The sequence below is a fragment of the Ananas comosus genome, linkage group 20, assembly GCF_001540865.1.
Source record: "Ananas comosus cultivar F153 linkage group 20, ASM154086v1, whole genome shotgun sequence".
In the NCBI taxonomy this organism is placed as follows: domain Eukaryota; kingdom Viridiplantae; phylum Streptophyta; class Magnoliopsida; order Poales; family Bromeliaceae; genus Ananas; species Ananas comosus.
This window is the reverse complement of record NC_033640.1, coordinates 7,742,526-7,751,721: the sequence shown is the minus strand read 5'-3', so window position 1 is coordinate 7,751,721 and position 9,196 is coordinate 7,742,526. Positions and strand designations below refer to the sequence as shown.

Below are 9,196 nucleotides of genomic sequence, written 5' to 3'. Positions count from 1 at the left end.
ATATTCATTTGATTAGAGAATAAGATAATCAATTAAAAACTTAGTGTAAGTTAACCAATTGGTTTTTTTTCCTTTATGTTTTTCTATTAATTTTTAATACACAATGCCACCAAGATTTGATATGTTCATCTATAGATAATTTATTATTACATATATATAATATAGTACATATTTTTATATAGGCAGAAAATAATCCCCTGTATCATATTTGATACACTTAGGCCCGTTTGGATTGGGTATAAATTAAAATTTTTAAATTTGCTAAAATATTACAAATTATTTATTAAAATTTATATAAATTAAAATATTTAAATTTGATAAAATATTATTTACCCGCCGCAAAGCGCGGGCCCTACACTAGTTATGGTTGATGATGCGATAAAAATTAAGATGTTGTATCACTTTTACATCAACGATGCATCAATATTTAATCAACTAAGTTGGGTTGTGAAACTTGATTATAATAATTTTAAAATTTAGAGCCAAAAATTACAACAACAAAAAAATTTTAGGGCTAAAGTGTCACCTAGCTCATAGTTTGAGGACAAAACATTCAATTTATCCATTGTTATGATTTTTGTTCATTATCTAGATTAAAATTAATAACTCTGATCTCTAATAAAGAATCTGATCTTTTATTTTTGGGAAGTCGTTCTATTTTGATTGTTCATTTTATATCTGTTGATAGGCTCTATTATAATTTTGAAAAATTAAGAAAATCTACTTTTAGTATTTTAATTAAATGCTCTTGATCATTTTAACAATATGTAATGTCGATTCAAAAGCTCTATCATAAAAAATAAGTTGATAGTACGAAGGGCTGCATATTCATAAGGATATGGTAGCCCTTCTTGTTGGTTTAAATGGGCAAGCATTCTGCCATACGGCGGTAGGCTAAATTAGGCCGAGTTACATTTGAAATGACGAGACGTCGAGTAGGACCAAGCTATGTTCGAAGTGGTGGGAGGCTAGTTGGGCCGAGTCACAATTGAGACACGTGGGCACTATCTCCATACACTTATAAATGAATTAGTTGTATTTTTTTAACAACTTGAGCTTTTGGAATAAATGGTTAACGTCAGCTAGCGATCCCAATTGGTACTAAAGATAAAGGCCACGGGTTCAATTTCTGCATACTGCAAATTTGTATGGGCGGTTGGGATTGGTGGCATAAAGGGGTCAACATTCTGTTCTGTTGTGGAAAACCAAGTTAGGCCAAGTCACGTTTGAAATGGTGGGAGCCTGATTTAGCTGAGTCACAATCAAGACATGTGGAGCTGTATGCTCAGTTAGACTTGATTAAGATTATTTAAAATATCTTAAAAATAAAATTCGCTATGTTTGATATTATTTACTTATAGTGATCGATAGTATTTAATATAATGTAGAGCATATGAAGAATTTAGAAATCAAATTTTATAACTTTTAAAATTTATGATAGAGTCAGTCAAGTTAGTATAAAATAAACAGTCAAAATCGAACGACTTTCTAAAAATAAAGAATCGAATTGTTCAATTCAAGATGAAAGTTATTAATCTTGATCTAGATAATGAATAGAATTTTGTACAAAAAATTTAACTGATTCCAATTGTTCTATACTGTTAAATTAGAAAACGTCCTATACCGGCAATTAAAATTGTCAATTTTGAAGCATTTTGATTGTAAGATGGATGATATCAAAAATTTATGAAATTCAATTTTCAAAATATTTAAATGCTCTAAATTAAATATAACACTATAAATTGTCGATTCGGAAGCTCAAATATCGAACATGGCTTATGAGTACTAAGGTGATCGTTGTAACACCACAATCGTCCGACATCATACGAAAATATGATTGAGATGGAAAATATAAGAGATCATGGACTCTAATCTATTACTATATATAAAAGTAGAACCCTTAATGAACCCTATGTGAGAAGCTGACACGTGGCTTTCTATATGCTTACCACGTGTCAAACTCAAATATGGATATTTAGTTATTTAAAATTATTGGTTGCGAAATAAGCAATAATCTGTTGCGAATTATTTGAAATGGTTAGTTGCGAAAAAAATGGTCAAACTCAAATTTCGTATTGGCAAATAATTAATTATTTAAAATTATTGGTTGAGAAATATGTAATAATCTGTTGCGAATTATTTGAAATGATTGGTTGCGAAAAAATCGGTATAGATGACCAAAGTAAAAACGAAATGATTGGCGGTTGCTTTGAAATTATTCTTTGCGAAAAAATTTATAAGTAGTATAGATATAATTTTTACTTCGTAATTTTTTTTTCTCTACTGTCATTCGTAATTTTGTTTTCTCTACTGTCACTCCTGCAATTTTCTTGGTTCTTAAATGTTGATGCTTTAAAACAGAATATATATTTTTTTATTGAGAAGGAAAATATTTATCTTTATTTGAGAATAAATTATTACTTAGTTAATTATTTAAAATGATTGGTTGAAAATTTTTTGACATAAAAATATTAGTAAAAAAGGATAGAGGCATTTTTGGAAAGAGGAAAAAATTTAAAACTCACATCACTCCTGTAATTTTCTTCGCTCTTAAATATTGATGCTTTAAAATAGAACATATTATTTCCCTACTGTCACTTCTGTAATTTTCATTTCGTAATTTTTTTCCCTTCTGTCACTCATGTAACTTTTCATCTTCATGCAACAAAATTTTTTTCTTTATATTTTCTTAAAAACCAACATCTATATATTTTTGAATCTTAAAAGCAACAGTAGGAACATAATATATGTGTGCTTATTCTAAATTGTGTCAAATATGAAAGTTTAGTTGATCTCATTATATGCTTAAATATTAATATCATTTGTAATTTTCATATTAATCAATTTTAGTTATCATTTTATTTCGCACATCAATATGTAAATGTAAATTGTTTTGCATATCAATTTATAGATAATAGAGCAGGATTGAATTTTGCATTTTAGTTGAATATTTACTTTGGTCCAAATTTTTTTTTTCTCTAGCTTGTGTACTTTAATATGTACTATAATTAAGATTGATAGTATATTTTTTATTTGTTAAAAAATATAAAATTAATTAGAAAATTTTTTGTTATCATCACATAATAATTTTTATTATTCTATATTTATTATATTAGCCGTGCATCGCCACGGGTGAAAATCTAGTAATAATATATAACTGAACTTAAGTATTTTGAATTAATGGTTAATTAAGCCCAACAAATTATTATTATTAGTGAGTCGGGCCATTACAATAGTACTCATAATATATATATATATATATTATATTATATATATATATATATAAATATATATATATATATATATATATATATATATATATATATACTAGTAAAATGTACGTGCAAATGCACATAATAATTATTAGAAAAGTTATAATTTTTTTAAATTATTTTTTAATTTTAGGCATATTTTATATGATTGCCAAATATGTATCTAAAAAATTTAAAATAATAAATCACGCTATTAAGAAGATATACTTTTAAATGATAAATAATTAACAATAATCTCTAATGTAAAAATTACTTTTGAAATTAAATAGAAAAATAAAATATGTTAGGAAATAAATTTTTGAAATTAAATAGAAAAATAAAATCCGTTATTTTAAAAAGAAAATATATTTTGAAATTAAATAGATAATATCTAAAAAAGTATTTTTAGAATAAATAGAAAAATATCTTTTATACGATTTTCACACCCGTAATCTGTTATAGAAAAATTACTTTTGAAATTAAATAGAAAATTTATATTTTAGGATTTTCACATCAATAATCTGTTATAGAGAACTTACGTATTCATTGCTGTTTCTATTTCTATTTTTATTCTTATATTTAAAATTTTTCGTACGGAAAGAGAAAAATGGGCGCTAATTTTCCCGCCGAAAATGGGTTTGTCGACAGACCCAAATTTGAATATACGTGCTTTTATATTATAGTATATATATATATATATAATACTAGTTGAATGTACGTACAAATACACGTAACAATTAATTATTTAATAATTATTTTAAATTAATATGAAATTGTACATCATATTTATTAAAAAATTTACAATTTTTAAAAAGTAAATTTATTTATTATATACTATTAGAAAATACCTACCATATTTTGTCAACAATAATTATATAGTTTTTTTTTTTTTTTATTTTATAAATTTATATATAGTATAGATATAGATATACATTAAATATAGATATACATTAAATATTTTTCCGCCGAAAAATGGATTTGTCGACAGACCCAAATTTGAATATACGTGCTTTATATATATATATATATATATATATATATATATATATTATATATATATATATATATATATATATATATATATATATATAATGTGGCTAAAATATTATTGATATTTAGAGAAATAGCGTGCGTTATCAACTTTTTATCCATTAGAGGCCTAGAGTTTCTTGGGGTTAATTAAATGAAATAGTATTAATCTAATAACTAAAAAATTGATAGTCAAAAATTACCATTAATACTGTTCCGGATGAGCTATTTATATATTCATATAGTACTAGATCTCAAATACAATAGCAACTACCCACAATAATAAATATGATGTAGGCCATATAATTTTTTTAGAAATAAGATTTTATATTTTATACTATACCATATATACTCCTTACATTATGGTGACACCTACAGTGTAAATAGTACCAGCATTTCAAAATATAAACAAAAACTAAAATTTATAATTCAAAATGACCAAAAAAAATCTAATAAATTATTATATTAATATATACCTATCAGATTATTTGTGTAGAGATGGACATGCTTGTCTCAACCCACATGTAAGTCAAACTTGCACGCAATCATTTAGATAAGAAAATGCAATTCGTACGTTCTATGTAATGGTATACATCTTATATTCTTTTCATCGTAAGATCGAGAAAATCTCTTTAAAAGAAAAATAAGATTGTATAAAACTTATCTGAGTTTAATTCCATTTTGATTCAATTATCTAATGTAGTATACTAGTATCCCTACACTTAGTATATATATATAAGTGTGTGTGTGAGGGTACGTGTGTGTGCGTGTGTGAGTGCACATGTGTGAGTTTGTGTAATGCCATGTGGCATCACCTCCCCCCTCTTTTATGCATGCAGGGAAGAGAGAGAGAGGAGTTTATCTCCTCTCTTCTCTCCTTTTCTCTTTCGTTCGGCCGTACCAAGGAAGCACGCGAGGGACGCCGCCGCGGAGCCGATTTCGCCGTCGACGTCGCACCGCAGAGCCGTTCGAACCTACGGTTGCTGCCGTTGCATCGTGAGGAGGCCGGGCGAGCGTGGATCTTCGCCGTTCTTGACGTCGCGCCAGTGCTAGTCGCCGTCGAGGTGGGTGTTCCATAGAATTGCTTCCTAATTTCCAAGCTTTTTCAATTTCGAGCTAGTTGCTGTCCCTGCAGATTTTCAGCGTCGACCGTTGGCGTTTCGGCTTGTACTCGACGTAGGAGCGTCGGATTTCGACGAGGCTTGATTCGCTGGATTAAGGACTTCGAGAGGAATCCACGAAGCCCTTACTTGCCAGATTTCGTTGAGGTTAGATTGGTCGAATCCGTGCTGTACCTGACTGCTGCGAATTTTGGGACTGAAACGGTGATTTGTGCTTTGTAGAGCGTGGTGTTAGCTCGACTCCCGGATTTGGAGGGTGTAGATCGACCAGCAGGTGGTGCTGCAGCTGTGAGGGTGTTTTGCTGCCAAAATTAGCGACTAAGGTGGGTTTACATCGGTTTATTCCTAAGTGTAGTAATAGTCGACATGTATGATTTTCTGTTCGGTAAATCATGTTGTAGTTCGTTTTTCATAATGATATCCTGGATAAATGCTGCATATATAACATGATTATTACCTTTTAAATATACATGTTGGACTGGGTTTAAACTTAGGAGAAAACGCGATTGGAATCGACATATGTATTAACTGCCTGATTTAGCTCTAGGAGCCGTTATAGAATTGTACTGTCGCAGCATACTGTAGACGAGTACTTCAGGTAGTTTAGAATACATTTACGCTCGTGCTGGTATGCCGAGTGAATTTTTCTGAGGTCGTTTAGACTGTTTCGTACTAGTGGGCGCCGTCGGGACTGACGGTGGGCCCGGTTCGCCGTTTTGGCGTCGGATTGTGCCGAGGGCACGTTGTTTGTTGGTTGTTAGACCAGTTTGAGTCGATTACTTGACTTTGGCTAGTTGGAGCCTGATTGAGCTCGACAGAGATACGCTGCATACTCGGTTGGGTAGCGCCCACGAGTGCCACTCCGGAGTCAGGCTTGTGCTTTTGCGTTGTTGTCGCTCATGCCAGTTGGACTTGCTCTCCACGGACCAGTTAGTGTGGATAGAGCCGATAGTCTCAGCGGGGCAGGGACGGGTGTATTCACAGTCCCGGGGACGGGTATGCTTACAGTCCCGATTTGGATTGGGTCAGATTTGACATTTCCTACAGTCGGTTAGTGTAGAGCATGATAGTGTAGTGGATAATAGCGGTAGAGTGTACTTCCTGCTTTTCCTTCTATTCTTGCTCCCTTCTGTAGACTTAGTGGGTGACCGATGTCGTTTTGGACGGTACCCACTGAGGACTACTTGTTTTTACAGTAGTTCTCACGCCCAGTTGTTACCTATGTTTTGCAGAGCCACAGGTTTCGGCTACTGCGCCTTCCGCGGATCAGGATCGAGGCAAGGGCGTCGCGAGGTAGAGCCCTACCCGACTGACAGAGCTAGAGGCACCCCCCTACTGCAGGTAGTTACTATTTTAGAGTTTATGTACATAGTTGTTTAACTCGCCGGTGCGAGTAGCTTTGTATTTTGGATTTGGACTATATATATGAAACTCAGTTGTTTAGCTTTGTATATTGAGCAGCTCTATGCTACTGTTTGTAGTATTGTATATTTACAGGTACTTTTGACGCTTCGTATACAGGGAAAATTCCTTGTATACGGCGGATTTGTCGGCGTGCCCGGGGAACGAGACATCCGGGGCGTGACAATAGTGGTCCCCGGTTAAATTGTTAGTGGTCCTCTAGCGTTGAGTGGGTGGTTGGTTTAATAGTATAATCTAACGGGTGGAAATGATCAAAGGATAGATCTAACGGTAGAAAACTCAATAGTACCAAGGGCTTGGTACTATCAATAGTATAGTAGCCGGACTATATATATATATATATATATATATATATATATATATATATATATATACACCTCTAGAGCTTTAATTTGCAAGATTAAAAAACTTGTTTATGAACCCTAATTGTGCTTTGGGTAAACTAAGTGGTTGATATAACTAGTTATTATGTTGTGGAAGTGTTCACAACAAGCCACCACCTCACTCTTTGTGTGCAACTAATGTNGTACCGTTGACTGAGGCCGAGCAGGAGCGGTGGACGGAGAGATTAGCTCGTTTTCGCCGTTTTGATCCACCGATCTTCGATGGCAGAGGCACTGAGGCCTGGATTGTAGAGGGATGGGTCAGTGCTATGGAGAGATTATTCGAGGATCTGTATGTTCCAGAGGGGGAGCAGGTACCTTTGGGAGTACACTGTTTGTCAGGTGATGCACGTGACTGGTGGCGGAGAGTGAGGCGAGACTAGAGACTGGAGGCAGCGCAGCTGAGCTGGGATGAGTTCTGTGGAATGCTGTATGGGATGTATTTTCCCAACAGCATGAAACAGAAGATTGAGGAGGATTTGAAGAGGCTCCAGCAGGGCGAGCGGACAGTTCAGGAGTATGTTCGGGAGTTTACTAGACTCCTGAACTGTGTTCCGTTCGTGGCCAGAGACGAGGCACATAGGGTCTACTTGTTCGAGCAGGGTTTGAGACCCGACCTATTCAGGTTCGTTAGGGCGCAGAGGTCGAGGACTTTGGACGCGTCCATTGAGCAGGCACTATGGGAGGAGAGAGGAGAGGTGTCACTGCGAGAGAGGGCTCAGGGGCCGGGACAGAGTCAGGACAGGAAGCGCCCAGCTCCAGACAACGGAGGCCAGTCGAGTAGCAGACGTCCGCCGAGACCTCCACGAGCACGTTCTCAGGGTCGTGGGTCTTCGGGGCGTCAGCGTTCCAGGGGATCCCGTCAGCAGGGGCAGACTCAGAGGACGCCACAGTGTGTGATCTGCGGGGGACCACACTGGCCTCGGCAGTGCGAGCATAGAGAGGGCAGGTGCTACGGATGTGGTCAGCCGGGACACATGAGGGCAGCGTGTCCCCGAGCAGCATCTCCAGTACCGTCATCAGCTTCGGCACCACCAGCACCACAGCAGTCTTACGGAGCAGCACCGAGCTACCGCCAGGAGGACAGATCGTCTGTGCCGCGGTCGGGTGAGCGGCGACAGCAGGCTTCGAGTGGCAGGGTCTATGCAGCTCAGGTGGAGGACTCTTCAGCAGCCGACCGAGTGGTGGCAGGTATCACTCTGATTTCTGGCATTAGAGTTCGCACTCTTTTTGATACCGGTGCATCGCATTCCTTCGTTAGCCGAGCATTTGCATTGTTGCATGGTCTAGAGTTAGGAGCGTTGTCTCAGGCACGAGAGGTGCAGATCCCCGACCATGTCTTGCAGGTTACAGAGTGTTGTTGGTCCTGTCCGGTGCAGTTAGACTCTTGGATCATGCCCGCAGACCTGCTGGTGTTAGGGCAGCTGCAGGATTTCGACGTAGTGCTCGGTATGGACTGGCTGGCGCGGTACTATGCTACGATCGACTGTGGAGCGAGGACGGTGACGTTCCGCGAGCCAGGCCAGGAGGAGTTTACTTTCAGAGGCTGCAGGAGCACGCTGTTTGCCACCTGGATATCTTCGGCGAGGGCTCGACAGATGCTGAGCAGTGGGTGTATCGCTTTCCTAGCGACAGTTGTGGAGGTACCTACGGCGGCGAGAATCTGCATGAGGACATTCCTGTAGTCCGCGAGAGTTTCCGGAATGTGTTTCGCCTGAGTTGACGACGTGCCGCGCGGAGAGGGAGATAATGATTGTGATTGATGTAGTTCCTGAACTGACCAATCTCAAAAGGTACCTTACAGGATGGCGCCTGGCCGAGCTGAGAGTAGCTAAAGCGCAACTCAGGATTGATGGATAAAGGGTTTGTGCGACCCAGTGTATCGGCCTTGGGGAGCGCAGTGTTTATATGTAAAATAGAAGGTACACGGCAGCTACAACAATGTTCGTACTGAAGAGCGCTGCGTCGCTCAGGTTATGTGGTGGATTAC

At 36.7% G+C, this 9,196-nt stretch overlaps 1 long non-coding RNA gene across 1 annotated transcript; it reads left to right on the top strand.

Annotated features, from left to right (window-relative positions):
• Positions 5,075 to 6,666, top strand: LOC109725814. Its single transcript, XR_002220344.1, has 4 exons — positions 5,075 to 5,344; positions 5,416 to 5,548; positions 5,624 to 5,724; positions 6,634 to 6,666. It is a non-coding gene; the product is annotated as an uncharacterized LOC109725814 (long non-coding RNA).